This window comes from Stegostoma tigrinum, chromosome 9, assembly GCF_030684315.1.
Source record: "Stegostoma tigrinum isolate sSteTig4 chromosome 9, sSteTig4.hap1, whole genome shotgun sequence".
Lineage (NCBI taxonomy): Eukaryota > Metazoa > Chordata > Chondrichthyes > Orectolobiformes > Stegostomatidae > Stegostoma > Stegostoma tigrinum.
In genome coordinates, this window is record NC_081362.1 from 63,753,073 (window position 1) to 63,770,990 (window position 17,918).

Below are 17,918 nucleotides of genomic sequence, written 5' to 3' on the forward strand. Positions count from 1 at the left end.
TCATTCAGAAGGTCAGGAGGAATGGGATACAGGGGAACTTAGCTGCTTGGATACAGAATTGGCTGGCCAACAGAAGACAGCGAGTGGTAGTAGAAGGAAAATATTCTGCCTGGAAGTCAGTGGTGAGTGGAGTTCCACAGGGCTCTGTCCTTGGGCCTCTACTGTTTGTAATTTTTATTAATGACTTGGACGAGGGGATTGAAGGATGGGTCAGCAAGTTTGCAGACGACACAAAGGTCGGAGGTGTCGTTGACAGTGTAGAGGGCTGTTGTAGGCTGCAGCGGGACATTGACAGGATGCAGAGATGGGCTGAGAGGTGGCAGATGGAGTTCAACCTGGATAAATGCGAGGTGATGCATTTTGGAAGGTCGAATTTGAAAGCTGAGTACAGGATTAAGGATAGGATTCTTGGCAGCGTGGAGGAACAGAGGGATCTTGGTGTGCAGATACATAGATCCCTTAAAATGGCCACCCAAGTGGACAGGGTTGTTAAGAAAGCATATGGTGTTTGGCTTTCATTAACAGGGGGATTGAGTTTAAGAGTCGTGAGATCTTGTTGCAGCTCTATAAAACTTTGGTTAGACCGCACTTGGAATACTGCATCCAGTTCTGGGCGCCCTATTATAGGAAAGATGTGGATGCTTTGGAGAGGGTTCAGAGGAGGTTTACCAGGATGCTGCCTGGACTGGAGGGCTTATCTTATGAAGAGAGGTTGACTGAGCTCGGTCTCTTTTCATTGGAGAAAAGGAGGAGGAGAGGGGACCTAATTGAGGTATACAAGATAATGAGAGGCATAGATAGAGTTGATAGCCAGAGACTATTTCCCAGGGCAGAAATGGCTAGCACGAGGGGTCATAGTTTTAAGCTGTTTGGAGGAAAGTATAGAGGGGATGTCAGAGGCAGGTTCTTTACGCAGAGAGTTGTGGGAGCATGGAATGCGTTGCCAGCAGCAGTTGTGGAAGCAAGGTCATTGGGGTCATTTAAGAGACTGCTGGACATGTATATGGTCACAGAAATTTGAGGGTGCATACATGAGGATCAATGGTCGGCACAACATTGTGGGCTGAAGGGCCTGTTCTGTGCTGTACTGTTCTATGTTCTATGTTCTATAAATGGCAGATGGAGTTCAACCTGGGTAAACATGAGGTGATGCATTTTGGAAGATCTAATTCAAGAGCAAACTATACATTAAATGGACAAGTCCTGGGGAAGATTGATGTACAGAGAGATCTGGGTGTTCAGGTACAATGTTCCCAGAAGGTGGCAACGCAGGTCAATAGAGTGGTCAAGAAGGCATACGGCATGCTTTCCTTCATCGGACAGAGTATTGAGTACAAGAGCTGGCAGATCATGTTACAGTTGTATAAGACTTTGGTTTGGCCACATTTGGAGTACTGTGTACAGTTTTGGTTGCCACATTACCAAAAGGATGTGGATGCTTTAGAGATGGTGCAGAGGAGGTTCACCAGGATGTTTCCTGGTATGGAGGGCACTAGCTGTGAAGAAAAGTTGAGTAGATTAGGATTATTTTCATCAGAAAGACGGAGATTGAGGGGGGGAACCTGAATGAGGTCTACAAAATCATGAGGGCTATAGACAAGGTGGACAGTCAGAAGCTACTCCCCCCCCCCCCTACCCAGAGTGGGGTTCTCAATTACAAGGGGTCATGAGTTCAAAGTGAGAGGAGGAAAGTTTAGGGGAGATATGCATGGAAAGTTCTTTCTGCAGAGGGTGGTGTGTACTTGGAACGCATTGCCAGCAGAGATTGTCGACGCAGACACAATAGTGTCTTTTACGGTGTATCTGGACAGATACAGGGTTGGGCAGGGAGCAAAGGGATACAGACCCTTAGAAAACAGATGACAGGCTTAGGCAGAGGATCTCGATCGGTACAGGTTTGGAGGGCCAAAAGGGCTGTTCCTGTGCTGTAATTTTGTTTGTTCTTTGAAACTGCAAAAAAGAGATGGAGGATGGCCACTAGACAGGTTTTTAGCATGGGGCAAGATTAGACACCCTGGAGACAAAGTGGTAGATTTTGAAGGCCAGGGAAGCAGGAATAGAAACTGGTGCCAACAATTTAGGGGTATTGTGCACAGAACAGCTACTGAATTATGTATCCCAACCTTTCATCTCACCATTTCATCAAAAGCGGTTTTGAAAAATGGCCTTTCCTCTCTTGCCCACCTGCCACTGTCCAACATATATAATTATAATCAACCTGTAGAGTGTTTTGAGCTGGATCTTAAACTCATTTTTTAAGCCCCACAAAATCCTCTCTCTCCAGCATATTCAATGGGGATGACAGCTGATCGAGGGCTTTAGGTGTGCAAATAATTAGCCATTCAAGGCCTTAAGTAGGCCGATGGGTGAGAAGCTAGTGTGAACCTTAGCTACATTTCATATTCCAGGGACTGCAGTGTAGGTGTGTGTGTACACATGTGTGCGAGTGCTCCAAACCCAACCCATTTGTCTGATATTTCCTGTGGTCCTTGGATAATTGTGTACCATGCATCATTCTTTTGCCTGAAAAAGTGCCTCGAATAATCTCTCCAAAACTTTTATTCCTAAATAGAGAACATAAATAATTTGCACTTCCCCTTTTCTAACCTAAGGACATCTCAGAGAAACAACCTCTTTTGAACAAGTGCAAACAGTTTGAGCAGAGGAGACATGGCAGCCAGTTTAGGCAGTCATTAGATAATGATCTCATGGTCTGTCTTCATGGTGATGTTAGAGGGATAAATATTGAATAGAACACTGAGAAAATTCCCATGTCCTTTTTTGAAATTATATGAGATTATATTTTGTGCTTACTGTGTGAGGAGAGAAGGCCATTCTTGTGTTACCATCTTATCCAAAAGAATATATGTCCAGCAATAACGACATTCCCCCAGTATTGCACTGAGGCTTGAATCAACAATCTTACTCTGAGACAAAAGTTCAATGACATTTGCATCCCCATAAACCTTATCACTGGTGGCAGAAATCTAAACCATCTTCGAAGGCCAGAAAGACTCAGACCTTTTATCCTGAAAAGGAGGCATGTGAGTGGTGGTCTAAACATAAAATGAAGTAAAGATTAATGCTGCAGTCTAAAATTGTAGGAGTCGGACAAAGCGGTAAAAGATAGTTGTTCTCCATGCAGAAAATGATTAGAACATGGAATTAATTTCCAGTTAGGGTAGATGCAATTGAAATAGAACAATGGAAAGACTGAAGGGTTCTTCTACATCAGTAATAAACTTGTCATTTCACAACGGTTCACTGAAGAATAAAGAGAAACATCCATTAGTGCCACAGTGATAACAAAAATAGCAATGTTCAGCAGTTCTGTCAGCATCTGCAAATGAAGAATCAAGAGTTAACACTTGAAATGAAATGTGACTCTTCAATAAGTGCTCCAGTGACCTCCAGAAATTCATGTCAGCAATAGGTAGGAGCTGATACAGGAGCAGCTTAAGTCAAAAGGGACTTTTGAAGAGTTTGTTGTCAATTTCTACCAAGGCTCAGAATACAGAGATGAGCCATCTTTAATAAGAGCATAGCTGTGGACCTTATATCCATTTAAATAATGCACAATACTCAACCTCTTCATGCCTGTTAATTATCAATCTTGAACAATATACAGTACTGCTAGAAGACAGCTTTGAGTGTCATTCACCTAGAATAGGAATAATGTGCTTCATTTAGCAAGTCTGAGGGGACAGTGCATTCAAACACCAATTTTCAGTACTGCTGCATTAGAGATTTTAAACTGTGAGCTACTGCCCATAGAACCCCAACTCCTCCCTCTGGCTCGATAATTTAAAATTCTTCTTCTACATTTTCCTCCTATTTCTACACCCAGCTCTTACTGTTATGGGAATTTACTCACTTTCCAGGATTCAACTTCCTGCTCCTGTACTCCAGCATTTGTGACAGAGGTTTCAGATATCACACTGCCATCTTCTGGAATCCTCTTTCTAAATCTCTCACCTATCCTGAAGGATATCCTTCAAACCAGTATCTTCAGCCAAGGGTTTTGTCACCCCACAAATTCCTTGCCTCCCTCAGACCTCTTTTCTCCTGTTCCTTTTTCTTACTGTTTAGGTTCAGTATCTTGTTAATACATCACCTGCCTAGTGTGAGGTAAATCAATCACTTTTTAAAATCAACAATAACAAAGGTGTAGAGCTGGATGAACACAGCAGGCCAAGTAGCATCAGAGGTTTCCTCTGATACTGCCTGGCCTGCTGTGTTCACCCAGCTCTACACCTTGTTAGCTCATATTCTCCAGGAGTGGCAATTCCTACTATCCCACTGTTTAAAATCAATGGTGCCATTATACTTGGAACACTGCAGTTCTGTATACTCAAGTACAGAAAGGTAATTGTGGTTACTGAAAACAGCAAAAGAACAACTAAATGATCACATGGACAGGAGGATAGGATTATTAGGAGTGATGATATTAGTTGGGTATGTTGAAACTGGAAATGGCACATGTAATATGATAGATGATTTTTAAGAATTTTAAAGTCTCACGATAAAAGGGGCAAAGACAAATTTATCTTTTTTTAAACAATCATGGAATGCTAAGATTTGAATTTGTGCTTCAAGTAAAATTCAGTGAGTAAAATTCAAAACTAATCTGCAGAAACATTATTTCAGAAATTAAGCAGCCAATTTGTGGTGAAGGTGAAAGTTGATAGCATTAATTAATTCAAATGCAAATCAGGTAACATTTCGTCCAAAAATTGGATTTTTGGATCCGTCCAATTAGTGATTCAAAATGTGACATCTTCAATACATCCTATGCTGGCAAAGAGGTGATTTTCAACATTAATTTCCTTGTTGTTATTTGTTAAGTTCCCATTAGACAACAAGTTCATTACTGTTGCGTCAAATGAACGAGACAGATCATGGTCCTCTGCATGATAGAAATTTTCATGTTCATTTAATCCCTAATTGGTTGTACTTTGATAACAAATTACTTGCATGGTAAAGTTTTCAATTCTAAACAAATATTTTCATCAACTGAAAATTATCCAGAAAATGTACACAATCACAATTCTGGAAACAAACAATTACTTATTTCTTCTTCCCTCCCGCCTAAAGATTCAGCAGTTAATTTCAGTGCCCGATGTTGTATTACACTATGCTGGCTAGGAAGGTTCTGTATGTAAGCTTTCCCGAGTCAACTGAGCTCAAACGTGAGGCGTGGCAATTCAAATATCTTCACTATCCTTGAGCTAAGGAGACAAAATGACGACAGGGTTACTAGTCTTACACTGATTTAGTATACTTGCTGGAAGTGCACATGAATGAGGTTTGATTGCAGTAAACTCATGGTGCAAATCACTCATAAATTTATTAAAAGCAACCACTTGGGTGAGGTGCAGTTGGTCTTAAGGGTGCATGAAACCTTAGTGTGATTGACTTGTTTTAAGAGAAGATGGTTTGAAAGTTTTAAATTTCTGAAGAAGGGTCTAGGCCCGAAATGTCAGTTTTTCTGCTCCTAACATGCTGCTTGGCCTGCTGTGTTCATCCAGATTTTAGGTGGGACCAAAAATTGTATTATTAGAAGATATCACTCAATATGCAATTTCAAATCGATTTTTTGACATGGTGAAAAGAATAAAATTTTATTCGTCTAGATGTGCCTGTGAGCATACCTTGTTATCTTCGATTCTCCAGCATCTGCAGTTCCTACTATCTCTGGTTTTAAAGTGGTTTTCCAACAAAATAAAAGATTTGTTTTGGGATTAAATGAAACAGCTTCTCACACTGCTGTGACAAGGAATGGGATATACCCGGCAGGGTAATAGATCGGACGTGTCCAACAGTTTGCAAAATGGTGCCTTTTCAGCAGTAAAGTTGCGCTTCTTGGTTCCTCGCCCTTTTATTGTTGTTCCAAAATACTGATCCCAGAACTGATTGCTGAAACAACCCATTATCCAGAAACATACACTCATCATCAATCTGGAACGCCACTGAAAATAATTACAATGGCCCTAACGAAATTGTGTATTTCACTATCTATAGTACTAAATTAAAAATAACCTGTAAAGTGACATTTTTGCTTGCTCCCTTTTATTCCTCCATAGAGTGATCAAAAATACGAAGAATAATATGAAGTAATTTTAAGACAATTCAGTCATTATCTCTGATGCAATGAAACAATGAATGTAGAAATTACTATTGGCAGAATAGTGCAAATAGTTTTGTGATCAGTTTCTTTTCCCACATCAAACAAATGTGAATGCAAATCTCTCATATAAATGAAGAGCAGGCACAATCTATTTTGTGGTCTATTCATCTTCCACACCACCTATTACTGACAGCAAACTTAATTCTTCCACAATTGAGACATCACAAGAATTACAATTACTTTCAGATGCTTGCACACAATGTACCAGGGGTTATTGTGGCTTCGAAGGAAACGGAGATGTCTGACCAAAACGTTAGTTCAAAGTATCAAACACATTTCGTAAAATATTGTAGATACTAAATTTTCAGCAAACATATTAACATTTCAGTTAGTCCATAGTAATAACAACGTAGCCGAAATTTGTCTTTTTAAATTTTGATACAACAATTTGAAATCAATCTGTTTAGCTTATCTTACATCACGTTGAATATCTTCAATACCAATTAACACTTAGTTTTTAAACCTACAAAGCCGTCCTTATTTTAAACTGACTGCCTTCTTGCTCCCACACTACACCTCTAATTGCATTGCTTTCTCCTGAAACAGAACTAGCAACAGACAACATACAAAGAAAAAACAGGAAAAGCTCTAGCCATTTGGAAAGACCCAACTAATTAATAAATGATCTACAGGGAAGGGAACCTTTCTATCCTCCTGATTTGGTCCATGTCCAAGCCCAGTTTGATACAATGGTGTTTGACAGTTAATGCACCAAAGTCAATAAATATTGCCTTTCTGATGTCATGCATATCCTGAAAGCAATTTTTATAAAACTCATATCCACAACTGAGTGAATACTGATAACTCTGAATGGGCGTGAAGGACAAGATCAAGCTCCACATTTAGGGAAAGGTGAGAATCAATGGCTTCAAGGAAGTAATTGGCAGATGTATTAAAAGTAGTACAGAAGGCCCCCATCTGTATTTCTTTTAACAATTTATGATATGAAGAGTTTTAGGTAGGAACAGTAATTGTATTATTACAAGGTATCACTCAATATGCAATTTCAAATAGACTTTTTGACATGGTTAAGAGAATAAAATTTTATTGGTTTGGTTGTGTCTGTGAGCATATCTTGATGCTGCCTTTTTGCGCTCAACTTATCCTTTAAAGCAACTGTACACACATTCACTTCCCAGCAGTGTTCATTTAAGACCATAACATATAGGAGCAAAGCAGACTAGTCTGCTCCATCATTCATGGCTGATCTGAAAATCCTCAACTCCACTTTCCTGCCTTTTCCTTATAATTATTAGTTTCCTTATTGATTGTTTTAAGGTGTACATCTGAGCCTTGAATATACTTATTGACCCAATCTCAACAGCACTCTCTGGTAAAAGAATTTCACAGATTCACTATTCTTTCACACAGATTCACTATTCTTTCAGACAAAAAAAAACTCTTCATCTGTATAAAGTGTGCAACCACTTATTTGGAGATTATATCCTCTGGACCTTTACTCTCCTACAGGGGAAACAATATTTTCAGCATCCACCCTGTCCAGTCCCCTAAGAAACATGTATGTGTTAATAAAAGTCACCTTTCATCCAAATTCCAACGAGTACAGGCCTAACCACCCCACCACACCTCAGAAGACCTCCACAACCGCGATTAGGCTACTGAACTTTCCCTGGCCTCGGTAAAAAGGTCCAAAACTGTTCACAGTATTCCAGCTGTGGTTTGACTAATGCCTTATTCAGTTTTTGGACAAGTCTCCTTCTTTTATATCAAAACAAAAAGCGGTGTCAATGCCAGAAATTGGAAACAAGGCCAGAAATTGTTGGAGAAACACAGCAGGTCTGGCAGCATCTGTGGAGAGAAACCACAATTAACATTGAGTGCAGTGACTGTTCCAGGATCACTGGACCCAAGACATGAACTCTGCCTTCTCTGCACAAATATTGCCAGACCTGCTGTGTTTCTCCAGCAATTTATGATTTTGTTCCCTACTTTAACACTTCATTCCCTTTGAAATAAAGGCCGACATTTCATATGCCTTCCTTGTGACCCACTGAACAGAGATGCTAGTTTTTTGTGCTTCATGCACAAGGACTCTCAAATCCCCTTGTTCTGTAGTTTTCTGCAGTGTTTCTCCATTTAAGCAAAATTCAGCTGATCTATTTTTTTCCGGCCAAACTGCGTAACTTCACATTTTCCCACAATATATTCCATCTGCCAAGATTTTGCCCACTCATTTAACCTGCCTATATCCCTCTGTTAACTCTTTTGTGTCATCATCCATTTAGCTACAGTACATTCCCACCTATTTTTGTATCATCTGCAAAATCTGGCATGATTCATTTACTTTCTTCATCTAAGTCATCATTATAGGCTGTACATCTTGTGGCCCCAGCACTGATCCCTGTGACACTTCATGAGTTCCAGGTTGCCATCCTGAAAATGCCCCTCTCCCAACTCTGCATTCTTATTTTACTGAGTAGCCAATTGTGCAATACCTTATCAAACACCTTCTCAAAATTCAAACATATTACATCCACTGCCTCCCTTTTGTTTGTCTTGCTTGTTAGCTGCTCAAAACGTCATGAGGCCATGCAGACTCTGTTTGATTATATGATGTATTTCTAAATGTTCTCCGATGCATCCTTTATAATACTCTCAGATGTGTAGGTAAAAACCAAAAGAACTGCAGATACTAGCAATCAGATGTTAAGGTAATTGGCTTATCACTACCTCCTTTCTGTTCCCTATCCTTCCTAACAAAAAAAAAATTGACATTTGCACTTTTCCAATCCAGTGGGACTTGTCCAAAATCTAAGGATTCTTACTTTCAGTGGCAGAAGTCACGACCTGACCCAGGAATATGACATCAATTGCACAAAAGGAACAACAGCCAGTCTGAAGTCTGCTGCAAGTCAAAAATTAAATCACAAGTTCATGATTTGTATTCCTCAGTCTACACCACATAAATAGGTATTGAAATAACTCCAAGATCATAGGCTCATCAACGGAAATTCAGAACTATTAACCCACTGCAGAAGGCTCAGTAATCCAACTAATAGGTCCACAGTACACGAGAATACAGTTAATGATTGGCTATCCAATGTGGTTGACCAACTATCCTGAAAAGGTAGACCTGTCAGACTGCTGATAGTCTTCTGAACCCAGTTCAGAAAATCCTGAAAAATGATGCTCAGACAGGTAGTACAATCATTTTTGGACAAGCACTGGGAAAGTAGGCAATTCTGTGTGACAGTAACTGCATGTTTTTCACTGATTAGACTCCAAAAGTACCCATGCTCAAAGGTTTAAGTCTTCAAGCCCCAGCTCTAGCAACCTTCATTTAAAGCTTTCTAAACTTGGCTAGCAAAGAGTGCACTTTATCAGGCAAACAGAAATTTTATTAATGAACAGTCCTTTCCGCAAAAACGCAATACTTGCGTTCTTGTGCGACCTCGTGCTACAGAAAATTGCACAAGAAAAATAACAGGACTGGTGGAAAAAAAACAGGGTTGGGGCAGAACACCAAATATAATTATTCAAGTTGGAAACAAATATAGTAGTTAGCCTAACACAAAGGATAGCACAGTTTAAATAAATCTTAAATTTACATCTAATAATGACATAATACAGTAAATTTAACACTTTTATCTAAGTTGGAGCTGCCTTCTTCAATCAATGTTTTCATTATGGGAGGAAATGTCATCGCACATTCTTCATCTGGCACCTTCGCCATGTAACTTTACGTAATGAAAGGTGCAGCTGTCCTTAGAACCAGCAAACCAATCAGTACTAGCATTAATGGCAAGCACATCTGTAGGATTTTCAGCTTTTTTCTCTACGTTTTCATAAATGCATACGGTTTTCTCTTTTACGGTGAGAAAGCTGGTCCCAGATTGCTTTTTCATTTGTTCTTCTATCCACACAATTCAAAGCTGCTCCATTTCCTCCAGTTCCTTTGGCCATGATCTCTCAGATTTGCTTGCACTTCGTATTGCTGGAACAAGTCTGTTTGCTTTAATTTATTCTGCATTGACTCTAATGGTGCATAACATAGACTTCTTTATTCCTTGGCATGAACAATATCACAATTTTTCATTACGTTCAAAATGCTTGATAACATCTACCTTCTCTTCAGGTGTTATAGCCTTTCTACGTTCACCACCCACAATTTTATCCTCAGGATGCTTCTTGTAAACATTCTTGTTACTTTAATCTCCCATATTTGTGGGTAACATAGCAAAATAAAAACAAAAATTATGGAGTACCTATCAAAAAGCACTTCACAACAAAGCAAGAGTCAACTGAACACGCGATGTCAACGTGGAGACTCTGTTCGTATAAACATTGTATTTCTCTACGCACCATGACACTTATTGTTGGGGATGGAATTGCATAATAGCGAACACATGTATGTGAAAGTTCAAGTTTGACAAACAGCGTTCACTTATTCATCAATCACCTTACAGTCAATTCGCGTTGACAAAACACAAGCAGTGGCAGAAAGGACTGTAGCTGATCTGATGGTGGAGGTTGAGGACATTTAAACAGAGGGACATTGTGCATAGTAGTCTGTCAAATGACCCACTGAAAAACACAACAATTGGAGTTATTTTGTCTTCAAAGAATATAAGTTACGGTGTTTCTGGTGGGAGGAATGCGCTCACGCTCATATTTTATGACTTGGGAAGTTTCAGACATAGCTTTCTAATTGTGCAAACACTCAACTAGGAAATTCATAACTGTTGTAAATTGCTTGACCATAATCTTGAGAAGACCTTAGGACAGATCAGTTAGACATCTTCTTGCTGAAGGTGATTGCTACATGGACACGAAAAATCTCCACTCAGAACAAGTGGAGGTCATGCTGAAAAAACAAAGTTCTCAAATGGTGCAGCCCCTATTAAAAAGTGCTTGAGAAACTGAAAACATTTGCTTGGGAGCAAAAAATATTAAAACATTTCAATGTTATGATCCGAGCTGTTGGTGATACAAGACAAGTTGGATCCCAGAGTGGTACCTCGCTCGACAGGTCATAAGATTTATTCTTCTTCTTCGTTACCATAGCTCAGTTACTAACCATATTCACAAGAGGCTGTAATGCACAGTTAAGAAAAGAACAAAGTTTATTACACATACAAGAAAAGCACAAATTATTTTGGTGTATACAACTATTTGAAAAACAATCTTATTACAAATATCAGAAAGATTCAGGCCTGTCTGCACACTAGAGCGCCATTTTCAGCTGAAATTTATTTCCTTTCAACAAGGTTTTTGCATACGTTTGGTTAATATCATTTTCTTCAGTTAAATTTGTTTTTCTGAGGCCCTTAAACAAGCTGCAAACTCAATTAATTTATTATCAACCATGATTCCTTAATATTATGCCTTGAACAGCCTTTATCAATGTATTTGCTTTCTGACAGCTCTGCTTCGGGACTTTTCTTCTCAGCAACAATTTCCCTAGCCCTGGTTGTTGAGAGACAACTGTGCCTCTGTTATTGAGGCTCTATTCTGTTTAACTGGTCCAGTTTCTATCTGAATGAAGCTTTTTATGGGTCTCTTTCTTGGTTGTGAACTTCAAGTCAGTGAACATTTTCATGATTGTCTGCCAGAGGTATTCATTTAACTAAGGATGAAGATTTTTTTGGAAATGATGCCTTTAGCTGCTGTTCACAAAAGCACTTGAATTTTTTTTAAGTCAAATGTTCAGAGAACTGAAGGAAAGAAAATTCAAACAACTGCAGATGCTTTGAATCAGAAACAAAACTGGAAGTTGCTAGAAAAGGTCAACAGGTCTGGCAGCAGCTGCGAAGAGAAATCAGTGTTAACATTTCGGGTGAAGGGTCATCGAACCGGAAATGTTAACTCTGGTTTCTCTTCAGGATGCCACCAGTCCTGTTGAACTTTTCCACCAACTTCTGTTTTTGCTTCAGAGAGCTGAACTATTTTCTCACTTTAGAACCAAAGTTCCCAAACAAAAATAACAGTGAGTGAACGGTCATCACACAAGTTAAAAACCACTAAAGCTTTCATGTTAAGATGCAGTCTTTTACAAGATTCACTAACCTGCAAGTATGAAAATCTAGATGATTGTGCTTCAGGTTTAAATAAAAATAATAGGATTTGTATGCTATGTGGCGTACAAGTCTTTCTCTTCAACAAGCAATGTTACCAGCAACCGTTACACTCTTAACAGAGAGGACCAGCAGAAATTAACTCTGATTCAGCTTTTGGCATTCTGGGATGGAAGCCTAATCTTGTTTGCAACTTGGTTCTTCAAGCCTGCCTTGCCAATCATAGCTGAACTGATTTTAAAACCTTAAGTCTACATTGCTGCATATCCACAATAATCTTTCACCCCTAAGTAATCAAGAATCTGTCTACCTCTGCCTTAAAAATATTTAAGGATTCTCTAACCACTGCTTTTTGAGGAAAGGAATTCCAAAGACTCACATCCCTCCAAGAAAATACATTTTTCTTATCTGTGCTAAATGGGCAACCCTTTATTTTGAACATGGTTCCAGATTCTCCCACAAAAGAAAACATTCTTTCAAGATCCATCCAACAAAGACCCCTCAAAGACCTCGCATGTTTCTATTAAATCATGAGTTTTCCAAACTCCAGAAGATACAGGCTGGCCTGTCTTGCCTTTCTTCAATAGGCAATCTGGTCAGTCCAGATATTGGTCTAATAAACCTTCACTGAACTGCTTCCAATGCGCTAATATCCTTCTGTACACAGTACTTCTGATGCAGTCTCACTAATGCCCTAAATAACTGAAGTGTAACCTTCCCGCACTTGCATTCAATTCCCTTTGCAATAAATCATAACATTCTATTACCATTACTGGTTACTTATACCTGTGCAACAACCTTCTGCAATTCATGCACAAGGACACCCAGATCTCCCTGCATCTCAGAGCTCTGCAATCGTTGGTGGTTAATTCCTATCAAATACATTGTCGTTCCAGGATAACTAAATAAGACACTTTCAGTTTTAATAACCCTACAAAGGGCCCTGCAGTTTCAGGATCAGTTCCTACAAATGAGGGTAACAAAATGAATCTGAAGATTTCAGATCCCTGCACTGACAAGTGAATTTCAATCTGTCAATATTTAGGATTCAATAACCATGAAACACGTTCATGACAATACTTGAACCAAATGAAGGTCCCACAGCAGCAGCAATACACTAAGTAGAAGAACTTCAGTTCACAAGTTCTATGATTCAAATAAGCTTCACTTGAAATTTGCTACGTTCTTCAACCACTTTACATAAAGTCCTGACTCATAATGGCAAGTTTCAACAACTTCAAGCGTCAGATTTGTAGTAGGAGAAGCTCAACGGGAACAAAGGTTTTAATTTATTACCTCACTTCTCCTTGCCGTTTTATTTCCGATGTTAAGTGGATATCATTTTTAATTTTGCGAAACAGTTGAGACACCGCAGCTGGGATTTGTGTGTTAATTCTGACACATTATTTTGATGTTTGAAAAACGTTTTCGAAACATACCTTCTTTTGAGCACTCGAAGAATGCACAATCCACAACAAACAGCTAAGTAATAATCATGCAAATCAATCCCATAAAAACACCAGTCAAAACTCAATTCATCGAAGTCAGCCAAGCAAAATTACCGAGCTGCTTTAAAGTTTCGCAGTATCACCGGTTCCACTCTCCCTAAAAAGAGTTGCGACGCACAGAACAATGTGAATCGTCATATTTTGCACGAGTTTGAAGTGTTGAAACCGCCCCCCCCCCGCAACGATTGCAGCCCCCAATCACTCGTACAGAGTAAAATCCAGAGAGCAACAAATTTTTGATCTGCTGTAAAGAAGCAAAACTCAGGCTAACCAGAGTATTTTTCCTTCCTTGCTGAAATAGCTCTCTACCCTACCAAGTTACACCATGCATTGTCAAAGGTTTACAATTTTCGAAGCCAGTCCACAAAGAATTAATACATTTAAGAAAAAATTTCCAGCCATATTCTGACAATGCCCTCTTGCCGAAAGAATGTCAAAACGATTCAAGTAGTACGATGCTGTACAATTCAACGAACAATTCCCCGGCATTGTTTGTGTTATGGACACGGATCCCTGACGCTCCGTGTCTTGCACAATTCATACGTGCAATGCTTAAAAATTCAAAACACGATAAAGGAGTGTCCCGCTGATCACAAACTCTGCTGGCAGCTCTTTTTGCTTTCTCTTTTTGTTTCAGTGACACAACTCCTGGCATTTGGATAGACGCTGTGGGCCTGCAGATCTATTCCAAAACACACACGGATGAAAGAGTAACAAATCACTTAATGGCTGGGCTCTGCTGCCTGCTGTTCTGCAATATCCTGCATGAGTCTGCCACTTCTGAGACCAATTCACAAAATTGCACATGCACAAAAGAAACAATGCAATCGCTTAGTTTTAAACAAAGTGCTGAACACTTCTTACCTTGCAGTTTTCGGATCCTGACGTCACTTGGACAAAATACGGTGTGCAATTGCACCCATAATCCTGCAATGCCTCGAACAAATTAAAGGCAGATTGCCCTCCGAAAGCCCCAAAACTGTCTTGATTAATCACCTTTTGATTCTCCGTTACATCGATATTTCCTCATGTTTGTGGATTGCGACCACATTTTTCCGCGACGTACGGAGCGCTTCCAAGCTTAAACTCAGTTAATTATAGTCCATGGAGAGAAATTACGACGACCGTCCTGAAGGCATTCACTATCGCATTAACTTTGCGAGCACAAACGCATGTTGAGTTAATTACTCAAATACCAATTTGTATCCTCTTAGTTTGAGAAAAGGAAGCAACTTTTTTTCTTTTAAAAATGAACGAATTGTGGAACGGTCAATAAATATGCCCATATTGTCTTTTCAATTCTGCATAGAACATAACGAGCTCTGATTTGTGTACAAAAGTTGACAGTAGCAGGATATTCAAGCCACATATTTACCTTCACTTATTCTAAAAGACGGCTAATCTGCTTTCTAACTCCATCTACATAACTGGGCTCCATATCCCCCTACACATTTGGACTCAAACTTAGAAGGGTCTGAGTGAAGTGGTCTATTTGAGATTTGAGATTTAAGGAAGAAGGAACAGTCCAGCAAGGCCAATCTCGACACCATCAGGCCATGTTTTATGCTTTACCCGAGCGATTAAGTGAATTTCTCACTCGGCATCAGCAAGTTGTGAATTTACGGGGGATTATAGCTGTTTAAATGCCTTATTACATGTATGTTTCATCTAATTATTATTCAGCTTCCTGTCTTACCAAATATACAAAACAAACATGGAATTTGGAACAGGTATGTACCAACTTTATCGCCACTTGCACCAAAGGACCTCCATTTCGGACACTGGAAACCAATATCTCAAGGCACAGACCACTGCCACCAATCACAAACACACACCCCACATCAAGAGACATTGGCACTTGACATGTGCCAGCCTCTCAGAACCATCATGGCAAATTTCTGATCTGCTTAGGAGATGCTCTGCACTTAAAAGCTGCAACTTCATCATTGCAATGCTGCAGCAAGGACAGTGTGCCTCAGCGGCACACACTCAGATCATGGACTGGACCCAGCTCAACTAAGTGTGGGGTATCAGGGAGAAGATGATGGCAACTACGCTGGCAGAATCAAGAAGGCCATTGACCTCCTTCCCACAGTGCTGGGCATTTTTTCAGATCACTGAGCCTGACGTCAGTGGTAGGGAAGCTACTGGAGAAGATACTGAGGGATAGGATCTATTCCCATTTGGAAGAAAATGGGCTTATCAGTGATAGGCAACATGGTTTTGTACAGGGAAGTTCATGTCTTACCAACTTAATAGAATTCTTTGAGGACGTGACAAAGTTGATTGATGAGGGAAAGGCTGTAGATGTCATATACATGGACTTCAGTAAGGCGTTTGATAAGGTTCCCCATGGCAGGCTGATGGAGAAAGTGAAGTCACATGGGGTGCAGGGTGTGCTAGCTAGATGGATAAAAAACTGGCTGGGCAACAGGAGACAGAGGGTAGTAGTAGAAGGGAGTTTCTCAAATTGGAGACCTGTAACCAGTGCTATTCCACAGGGATCTGTGCTGGGACCACTGTTGTTTGTGATATATGTAAATGATCTGGAGGAAGGTGTAGGTGGTCTGATCAGCAAGTTTGCTGATAACACTAAGATTGGTGGAGTAGCTGATAGTGAAGGGGACTGTCAGAAATTACAGCAGAATATAGACAGACTGGAGAATTGGGCAGATAAATGGCAGATGGAGTTCAATCCGGGCAAATGTGAGGTGATGCATTTTGGAAGATCAAATTCAAGGGAAAACTATACAGTAAGTGGAAAAGTCCTGGGGAAAATTGATGAACAGAGAGATCTGGGTGTTCAGGTCCATTGTTCCCTGAAGGTGACAACGCAGGTCAATAGGGTGGTCAAGAAGGCATATGGCATGCTTTCCTTCATTGGGCGGGGTATTGAGTACAAGAGTTGGCAGGTCGTGTTGCAGTTGTATAGGACTTTGGTTCGGCCACATTTGGAGTACTGTGTACAGTTCTGGTCACCACATTACCAAAAGGATGTGGATGCTTTGGAGAGGGTGCAGAGGAAGTTCACCAGGATGTTGCCTGGTATGGAGGCTGCTAGCTATGAAGAGAGGTTGAATAGATTAGGATTATTTTCATTAGAAAGATGGAGATTGAGGGGGGACCTGATTGAGGTCTACAAAATCATGAGGGGTATAGACAGGGTGGATAGCAAAAAGCTTTTTCCCAGAGTGGGGGACTCAATTACTAGGGATCATGAGTTCAAAGTGAGAGGAGGAAAGTTTAATGGAGATATGCGTGGAAAGTTCTTTACACAGAAGGTGGTGGGCGCCTGGAACGCGTTGCCAGCGGAGGTGGTAGGCGCAGACACGTTAGCGTCTTTTAAGATATATTTGGACAGGTACATGGATGGGCAGGGAGCAAATGGACACAGACTGTTAGAAAATAGATGACAGGTTAGACAGAGGATCTTGATCGGCGCAGTCTGGGAGGGCCGAAGGGCCTGTTCCTGTGCTGTAGGTTTCTTTGTTTCATTGGCCCAAATGGCAACCTCAGAACAGGTTGACAGGGTCTGGTGTTGTGGCGTCTACTGCTAGGCCTGGAAGAAGAGGAAGTGTTGTGTTTGCACCAGCAAAGCGGGGTGCCAGCTTCTCTGTTTAGATGTCCGGTACAAGTATCCAGAACCGTGACTGGCTTTTCAGACTGATTGTTCTTGTCTGGAAGTATAAAAGCCTTTGAAAATTAGTGTGGATGCAAGGGATTAGAAGACAGATATCTGCTAAGTTGTGAATTATTCTGGAAATGGCACATGCGAGAACAAATCAGGCCTCAAGGACACCATTGGGACAGTGAATGAGACCTGTTTGACAAGGTGATGCAAGAAATGTCACTGGTGCTTTCAGTAAGAATCCCTCCAAACAAATTGACACGATTTGCACTTTGTCAAAAAATTGTAAGATTCTGCCCTGGTTAGTAAATATGACAAATTTCAGACTAAAACTTTATTAATAGAGCCAGTAACTGTTGTTTTATGTAGGAAAGAATTTTATCTTTTTTATGAGTAAGTTGTTTCTAATTGAATGGCCTACTTCTATTTTAATGTTCTCTTTGAATTCCCAGCAGCAATATTTCTCTCCAAATTTTACTTAAATCAAACTGCCCAGAACTTTCTATGTTGAGGGAATACAACTCCATATAAATTCTCCTTTATAAATCAGGCTTCCTAAA

At 40.1% G+C, this 17,918-nt stretch overlaps 1 protein-coding gene across 2 annotated transcripts in view; it reads right to left on the reverse strand.

Annotated features, from left to right (window-relative positions):
• LOC125454927 (transcriptional-regulating factor 1) overlaps positions 1 to 14,627 on the reverse strand; it is a 251,903-nt gene extending 237,276 nt beyond the window's left edge. The window contains exon 1 of one of the 2 annotated variants that reach the window (XM_059648596.1): positions 14,595 to 14,627. The gene's annotated coding sequence lies outside the window, so the exon portion shown is untranslated. The remainder of the gene's footprint in view (positions 1 to 14,594) is intronic. The other variant, XM_059648599.1, reaches the window with a different exon arrangement.
• Positions 14,628 to 17,918: the final 3,291 nt, after the last annotated feature.